The sequence below is a fragment of the Sapajus apella genome, unplaced genomic scaffold, assembly GCF_009761245.1.
Source record: "Sapajus apella isolate SASKATOON/1434 unplaced genomic scaffold, GSC_monkey_1.0 scaffold2695, whole genome shotgun sequence".
NCBI classification, from domain to species: Eukaryota; Metazoa; Chordata; class Mammalia; order Primates; family Cebidae; genus Sapajus; species Sapajus apella.
In genome coordinates, this window is record NW_022439621.1 from 1 (window position 1) to 8,886 (window position 8,886).

Consider the following 8,886-nt stretch of genomic DNA (forward strand, 5'->3'; position numbering starts at 1 on the left):
TGCAACCTGCGCTCCCGGGTTCAAGCAATTTTCCCATCTCAGCCTCCAGAGTAGCTGGGACTACAGGGGCCCGCCACCACGCCAGGCTCATTTTTGTATCAGTGGTAAAGACGGGGCTTCTCCATATTGATGAGGCTGGTCTGAAACTCGACCTCGGGTGATCTGCTCCCTCGGACTCCCAAAGTTCTGGGATTACTGGCGTGAGCCACCGAGCCTGGCCTCTCCTATTTTTAAAAACCTTTCTAGGAATATTCAATAAGTGTGAGATTATCTGTGTGTGGTTTTTATTAAACCACACACAGTTAACTTTGTTGGATAGTAAATTTTGAGGATCTTTTATCTGTTGTTCGATTTTATGTTGCAGAATTGTCTGTTCAGGTCCTTCGTGAAGTATTAGATTCTTTTGCTACTTTGTAGTGTTTTTTGTGTACACCTTAGATGACAACTCATGAATTACATGATCATCCGAAATTTTGGTCTAATCTATATGATGCTTTTTTATTTGGAAAGTAGTTTCTTTGCTGTGCAGAAACTTTTCAGGTTGATGTAGTCCATGTTTATTTTTGCGTTTTATGCATGTAATTTTGGTCAGCCATATAAGAAAATACTTACCAGTGACAAAGTATTTAATTGTCAATGAGGTTTTTCTTCCAGGGTGTTTGTTTCTTTTTCTTTTTGCAAAGGTGAGCAAGAGATTCAAGTGACCCAGAATATATGCTCAACCTGTGTTTTAGTTAAAAACAATTTGTGGTTTATGATCTTTTGTTCGGGTCTTCGGGGTTTTTATTTGCTTTTTTGTTTTTTGCCAGGGGTGGGGGTGGGGTGTTGAATTTCAAACATCATGTCAAATCAGGGTCTTGTTTCTCTGTTCTGCATCCAGATACCATTTTTCTCAAAGGTATTCATTGAGCAGACTCTGCTTTCCACATTGCGGTGGTCTTTGTCAAAGTGGGTCGACTGTGTCCATATTTGCGTTGATCTTGTTTTGTCCTCCCCGTTTTTGTCCACAGTTCTAGGTGTTGCTTTTATGCAAGTACCGTATATCTGCTGCATAACTGCAGCTTGGCGGTGTGATTTAATATCGATGATTGTGGGTCCTCACTTTGATTGTATTTCTCAGGATTCCTTTAGATATGAATTGCTTTTATGGTTTCCTGTGATTTTTAGCAATGTGTATTTATTTCTGTTAACTTTTGTTTTGCTACATAAAGGTGCATAATTAGGGTTACATTTTCACACATATAGATTGGATAATGATCAAATCAGGGTACTTAGGATGTCTATTCCCTCATAAGGTACTATTTTTGTGTGGCGAGAACACTCAAAATTCTCCTTTCTTATTCTTTTGAAAAATATAATATTGTTAACTCCAGTCACCAGGCTGAGGAGGAGAACACTCAGATTTATTCCTTTAAGGTTAAGATAACTTCGCTTCCATAACCAATCCCTACTCCCCCTCTGTCTCCCAGACCCTGGTAACCCATATTGCGCTTTCTACCTCTTTAAGATAGACATCTTAAGATTCAGTGTTTGTCTTTCTTGGCCCAGCTCATTACATTTAACATAATGTTTTCCAGGTTCATCTGGGTTGCTCCACATGACACTGTTTCATCATTTCGGTGGCTGAAGAATATTCCCTAACGTATGCATACGAGAGTGTGATCCCTTTATCTGTGGATGGACAGGTAGGTTGAATGTGTACCCAGTAGTGGGAATGCTAGATGGTATGGTAGTTTTCTTTTCTATTCTTTGCAGGACTCCCAACTGTTTTTTACAGCGTTAATACTAATTTACGTTTCCACAAACAGTTCCCTTTGTGGAAATTCATACTAGAAGTTGTCTTTTTAAATATTATAATCTGTTTGTAATGTTCATTCTAGTTGGAGTGAGATAAGATCCGAGTGTGGTTTTGATCTTCATTTTTCTCATGCATAGTAATGGTAACCACGTTTTTGCAAATGCTGGGTCAGTTTCTTGTCTGCACAAATATCTCTTCAGGTTATTTGGTTTGGTTATTTTTCTGCTTTTTTGGCCAGCTGGTATTGTTACTGGCTTGTACCTTTTGAAAAATAACCCCTTATCCAACTGAATGTTTGCCCAAACTTTTCTCGTAATTTTTAGTATGCTTTTTGATTTTGTTCATTGTTTATTAGGCACAGACTCTTCAGTTTGATGTGGCCCCACATGTGTATAATTTCTTGGTTAGCTCTGCTGTTGGTTACTAATCAAGAAAAAACAAAATCACTACCAAAGCAGTCCATTGTCCATGATTTTCTTTTCCTTGTATTTTTGTTAGTTTTTGCAAATCATGAGCATACATCCAAGTTGCAATAAATATACACACACCTGAGGTTGTCTTTATAGGAGCTTTATGGTTGCAAATTTTGTGTATAATCTTTAGTCCTTTTCAGTTGATTATTGTGTATTTCATACCATAAGAGTCATGTATTATTCTTTTGCATATGGATACCTAGTTTTGAAAACCTTCCCCATTGTGTCACTTTGGTAGTGTTTTGAAAAATGTGTTCACTCTATATAAATTTGTGTTTATTATTGAACACCCTCATTTTGCTCACTGGTTTGTATTTCTCTGTGTTTACCAGTAACATATGGGTTGGTTAACTAGGGATTTGCATTTAATTGGAACTCAAGGAATGTGATACATGCCACATGGCGTGTTTCTCAGGATAACTTTGGAAATTCAGGGTGTTTCACATTTTCATGAGAATTTTGGCATTGTTTTCTTTATATATCTTAAAATACCATTTGCCATATATAAATGTATATAATTAGAGGGTACAGGGAAGATTTTGATACACGTATATGTTGAATAGTGATCAAATTGGGCTATTTAGCATCTCTTCACATTCTATACTTATGATTTTTTTGTGTGGTAATATTCAGAATATTTTCTTCTAGCTACTTTGAAACATATAATATACTTGTGTTAAGGCCAGTCACCCTGCTGTGGAATAGAAGACCAGAATTGATTGCTGTCATCTGAGGGTAACTTTTTACCCATTGCTGATTCCTTCCCAGATCCTCTCCATCTTCCCAGTGACCTCTAGTAACCCCTATTGAACTTTCTGCTTCTAGGAGATGAAGATGTTTTCAGTGCATGCCTGAGATGGTGTGGAATGGGACTTTGTCTACCAGGCTCATTCGTTGGACCTGATGATCTCCAGGTTTATTCATGTGGCTCCAGATGGCAGGATTTCCCAGAGCTTTATGGCTGGAACATACTCATTGGTGTATCTGTACAGCAGTTTCTTCATCCCTGCAGCTGTGTGTGGACAGGTGGGCTGGTTCTGTACCCTGGCCACAGTTACAAGTGCCTCAGTACCCATGGAAGGCAGATAGCTCTCTTCAGCCCAGGGATTTCAGCTGCTTTAAATGTGCAACCAGTGGTGGGGCTGTCAGCTGACATGGTAGTTGTACTGTGAAGTTTTTCAGGAACCTCTTGCTGTTTCTCATAGTGTGTATACTAGTTTACATCTCCACCAATAGTGTCGAAGGGATTACCTTTCTGTAAGTCTACACTGGCTGGCGCCTTCAAAAATTTGTGTTTTGTTTTTGGTAGTATTCATAGTGAGTGGAAGGAGACGGAATGTTAGCATGGTTTTCATGGACATTTTTGTGAGTATTCGTGATGTGGAGAAAGTCATTTGAGAAATCCCCACGTAGCTTTCCATGGTGTCTGAACTGGTTTGCATTTCCACCAGCAGCAGAGCATCATCCCTCTTCTCTGCCTCGCCTGCATTCGTTCTTGCGGACCGTGTCCTAATCGTCATTCTGGCCAGTGTGCAGTACTATCTCATGGGCCTTTTGCTTTGTCTTTTTCTGATGATGACTGAGGTAGAGAAATGTTGTCACATCTGTTGGTTGCTGTAAGCCTTCTTTTGAGGTGCATGTTTTCCTGCCCCTTGCCCTTTCTTCATTGAGTTTTTGTTTTCCTGGTTGATTTGCTTAACATCTTTAAGGTAGATCCTGCATATTAGCCTTCATCAGATGCATGCGTGGGAACATTTTCTCCCGTCGTGCAGGCCGTCTGTTCACTGTGTTGGTCATTTCTTCTGTGCGGCAGCTCTTCTGTGTATTAGGTGCCACTGGGCGATAATTGTTTTAGTTGCACTTGCTTTTGGAGACTGAGACACATCCATGCTGTGCCAAATCCTCTGTCAGGAAGGGTGTTTCTAGGTTCTCCTGCAGGGTTTTCATATGTGAGGTCTTGCATTTACATCTTTCATTCATCTTGAGTTTATGTCTGTACACCGCGAGACACAGGGCCCACTGTTTTTCTTCTGCAGCTGGCTAGTCATTTATGCCAGTGCCATCTATTGAAAGGAGGGAGTCCTTTCTCCAAAGCTTATTTTTGTGCATTTTTGTTGAAGATCAGATGGTGTTAGGGGTGAATGTTTATGTCTGGGTTCTCTAATCTGTTCCACTGCTCTGTGTGGAATAGGGTCCCTAGCTTTTCAATGAAATTTAACATCGGGAAGTGTGACACTACCAAGGTAGTTTGGATTTCTCAGGATTGTTTTGCAAATTCAGTGTGTTTTGTGGTCCACAGGAATGTTAGCATTGTGTATTTACATCTTTTTATAAAAGGTTGGTCATATAGTAAAGGTATACAATGTGGGGAGTTAGAGTGGGGCATTTTGATTAATGCAGACACAGATGAATGATAAAATCAGGATATTTAGAGGCTCTAGTATCAGAAACAGTTGTTAATTTCTTTGTGGTAAAAACATTTGGACTCTCCCAGATTTTGTGAAAAGGGTGTGATGTGTTAACCTCTGGTCACTTGACTGTGGAACAGCCAGGAACAATTCATTCCTCTCATCTAAGTGTAACTTTGTGCCTATTTCTGATCTCTGCCCATCCCCCTTCTTCCCTCCAACCTTTAGTAACTATTATTGTGTTTTCTAGACCTGTGCAGTGAAGCCTTTTATTTTGGATTCTACATTGATGGTTCTTTTCTGCCTGTCTTAGGTCATATACCACGATGTCCTCCAGGTTCAACAGTGTGGCTCCCAATGATGAAATTTCATTCTGGTTTTTTGGCTGAAGACGATTCTATTTGTGTACATCCACCAAGTATCCCTTCATCTGCGGATGGGCAGGTAAGTCTATTCTTTGTCTTGGCAGTTGTGAATAGTGCTGCAGTCCACATAGGATGGCAGACGCCTCTTGCATGGACTGATTTCTTTTGCCCTGAAAGTATACTTAGTAGTACACTTGTTAGATGAAGTGGTAGGTGTAGGTTAAACTTTTGGAGGAACCTCCCACTGGTTTCTGTAGTTTGTATACTGATTAACGTTCTTACCAAATGAATTCCTCTGTGGAAATTTACACCAGCCTTTGTGCCTCTTAATGTATTTTATTGCTTTGATAACGTTCATATGAATTATAGTGAGATGCTGTGTGTTGTTTTGATTTACATCTTTCTCATGATTTGTGATATTATGTAAGTTTTTAAAACTTGTTTTCAATGTTACGTCTTCTTTGCAGAAATGTCTATTTAGGTTCTTTGGCCCCATTTTGTTTAGTTATTAGTTTCTCTTTTGTGTTTTTGCTAGTAAGTAGTGTTTGTTGCTCAGACATTTTAAAGACAACCTTTCATCAGATGTAGGTTTGCAGAAACTTTTCTTGTAAACTTCAGGATAATTTTTTATTTTATTTATGGATTTTTTAAAAATCTGCTTGGGCACAAACTCTAACGTATGATGCAGTCCCCTGTGTGTCTGTTTTCTTGTTGTCCTTTGATGTAGGTGACTGATGAGGAAAAACAGAATCATGACCAAACTAGTCCATCACCTATGAATTTTTCCCCCTGTATTTTATATTTTGTTTTGACATACTGTGAGCACAGATCCACATTGACCTAAATATACCCACACCGTATGTCTTCTCATTGGAAGAGTCTGATGCATTCAGCTTTTGTTTATGAGTCTCTAATTCATTTTGAGTTAAACCTTGGCCTTCTTACACAATAGGGGTCCTGTTTTACTTACGTAGGGATATCCAGTTTTCAAATCCATTTACTAAAAAGATTTCCTCTTCTTCGTTGTGTCTTTCAGTGTTCTTTTACAGAACGTGTACGCTCCCTAGGAATTTGGGTTTGTGATTGAGCTCCCTCATTCCATCTGTTGGTCTGGGTTTCTCGGTTAGTGCCAGTCATCTATTGTGTAGATAACTGGCTTTTCAGTATAATTTCAAATGGAAGACAGTGATGCATTCCGTGAACTTTGTATTTTCAGGGTTGCTTTGAAATTCAAGGTGTTTCATGGTTCCATGTAAATTTTAGTGTCATTGGTATCCTTTTTAAAAAAAAAAAAGATTACCCTAGAGTATATGTATATAACTAGAAGATACAGGGGCCATTTTGATATGGGTACACCTAGCATATTGATCAAATCACAATATTTAGCATCTATGAAGTCCTCTAGGTATTATTTGTCTGTGGAAATGATACTCAGCACCCTTTCCAGCTGTTTGGAAAATTCACTACAATATTAACCCTGGTCACCCTGCTGTAGAAGAGAAGGGCAGGACTGATCTGTTTTCTAAGTGTAACTTTGTACCCATTACCAATCCCTCCCTAGGCCCCCCTTCCCCACAGCCTCTGGTGGTAACCACTGTTGACCTCTGTGAGGTCAAGTGTTTTAGATTCAACATGCATGAGATCATGCAGTATATGCCTTTCTCTGCCTGGTGTATTTCATTTGACATAATGTTCCTCAGGTTTTTCCATGTGGCTGCAAGTGAAGAGATTTCCCCCATTTTTATGATTGAAGAATATTCTGCTCTGGATGTATATTGCAGTTTCCTCGTCCCTTCATCAATGAATGAACAGGTAGGTGCATTTCCTATCTAGACTGTCGTGAGTACTGCAGTGCGGAGGGCAAGGCAGGTATCTCTTCCACATAGGAATGGAATGATGGCTAGATGAAATGGCGTTTTTACTTTGTTTGAGGCACTTCCAGCTGTTTTTCCTAGTGTGTGTAGACATTGACATTCCCACCAATAGTGTATGAGAAGAGTTTCCGCTTCTGAAAGTCTATACTAGTTGTTTCCTTTTAAAACTTTTATTTCTGTTTTAGGGAACATTCAATCTATGTGGATGGAAGCTGTATCTCAGTGCGGTTTTCCTTGACATTCTTGTGAGGATTAGCGCTTTTGAGAGACTTTTCTTTTCCCTGTGAGTCAGTTTGACATCTGCTCTGCAGACACGTCTATTCAGGTCCTTCGCCCAGACTTAGCTTGGGTGTTTGTTTCTTTTTCTGTTTTTATTTCCCCCACACGGTAGTGTTAGTTTCTTGCACATATTTTATAACGGCCCCTTTCAAAGACAGGATTTTCCATAGTTTTCTTTCAGTCTGTGAGGCACCTTGTCTTCTGTTCATTGTTTTCTTTTCAAAGCGTAAGATCCGATGTTTTCCGTGGTTCCACGTGTTTGCATATTAGTGGTGACTTCCATGTGTAGTGAAAAAATTGCCAATCCATGGGATCGTCTATGGTTTTTTTCCTTCTAATTTTTCTTTTTCTTTTTATATTTCACATTTTGCAACTGTGTGCATAGATTAGTCTTCTAAACTATGTGCTTACCCTTTGTTTCCCGAGGGAAGTAAATGGTTTCAAGATTGAGTTTAGGCCTTCAGTGTCATTTACATCGATTTTTGTCCTGTTTCACTCTTTTTCATGTGGTTATCCAGTTTGCTCAAAATTGTTTATTATTTTCCCATTGTGTCTTTTTGTGTTGTGTCGAAAAATGTGTTCAGTGTGCATTCATTTGGGTGGCATGTGGGACTCCCTCATTCTGTCCATTGGGTAGCGTTTCCGTTTTTATGCCAGTGGCAGGTTGTTGAGATAAATAAAGGTTTTAGTTGCTTTATCATTATGTCCACTTAGTACCTTTAGTTTCTTGCATATGTTAGATAACAGTTCTTTTCGGATACATGATTTTCTATTATTCTATCCCAATCTGTAGGGTGCCTTTTCTTTGGGTTCATTGTTTTCTTCTTGTTTATAAATTTTAAAATTGTCCTTTGGGAGCAGATGTAGCTCTCAGCAAATTGTGCCTGGAGCTCAGAGTAGATGGAGCTCTGAGCAAGATGAAGCTCAGAGTAGATGGTGCTTAGAATAAGATGGAGCAGCAAGCGTATGGTGCTCAGGGCAAGATGGAGCTTCAGTGATTGTAGCTCAGACGGAGCTCCCAGAAGATGTTGCTCCCAGTAAGATGGAGTTCCAAGCAGATGGTGCTCAGAGCAAGCTGGAGCTAGAAGCAGATGGTGCTCAGAGTGAGAAGGACCTAAGAATGATTAGAACTCTGAGAAAGATAATGCTCTTTGCTGATGGTGCTCAGAGACGTATAGAGCTCATAGTGATTGCTCTGAGAGATTGGAGCTCTGAGCAGATGGTGCTCGGAGCAAGATAGAGCTCAGGGTGATTGCCCTGAGAGATTGGAGCTCTGAGCAGATGGTGCTGGGAGCAAGATGGAGCTCAGGGTGATTGCCCTGAGAGATTGGAGCTCTGAGCAGATGGTGCTGGGAGCAAGATGGAGCTCAGGGTGATTGCGCTGAGTGATTGGAGCTCTCAGCAGATGGTGCTGGGAGCAAGGTGGAGCTCAGGGTGATTGCTCTGAGAGATTGGAGCTCTGAGCAGATGGTGCTGGGAGCAAGATGGAGCTCAGAGTGATTGGAGCTTTGAGCACAATGGGGCTTGGAGCATATGCAGCTCTGAGCAACGTTTAGCTCAGAAAACATGTTGCTCATAGCAAGATGGAGCTTGAGCAGATGGTGCTCAGAGCAAAGTGCAGCTGGAAGTGATTGGCGCTCTCAGCAAGATGGAGCTCGGAGCAGATGGATCTCTGAGCAAGATGGAGCT

The 8,886-nt window shown here is 40.3% G+C and overlaps 2 long non-coding RNA genes across 3 annotated transcripts; one reads left to right on the forward strand and one right to left on the reverse strand.

Annotated features, from left to right (window-relative positions):
* Positions 1-500: 500 nt before the first annotated feature.
* LOC116547327 lies at positions 501-968 on the reverse strand. Its single transcript, XR_004267031.1, has 2 exons — positions 706-968; positions 501-665 (listed from the first exon to the last, which is right to left on the reverse strand). It is a non-coding gene; the product is annotated as an uncharacterized LOC116547327 (long non-coding RNA).
* A 68-nt stretch (positions 969-1,036) lies between these two features.
* Positions 1,037-6,849, forward strand: LOC116547326. Of its 2 annotated transcripts, none has more exons than XR_004267029.1 (4): positions 1,037-1,685; positions 3,097-3,297; positions 4,993-5,123; positions 6,745-6,849. It is a non-coding gene; the product is annotated as an uncharacterized LOC116547326 (long non-coding RNA). The 2 variants fall into 2 exon arrangements; XR_004267030.1 differs by having other exon boundaries at positions 5,017-5,123.
* Positions 6,850-8,886: the final 2,037 nt, after the last annotated feature.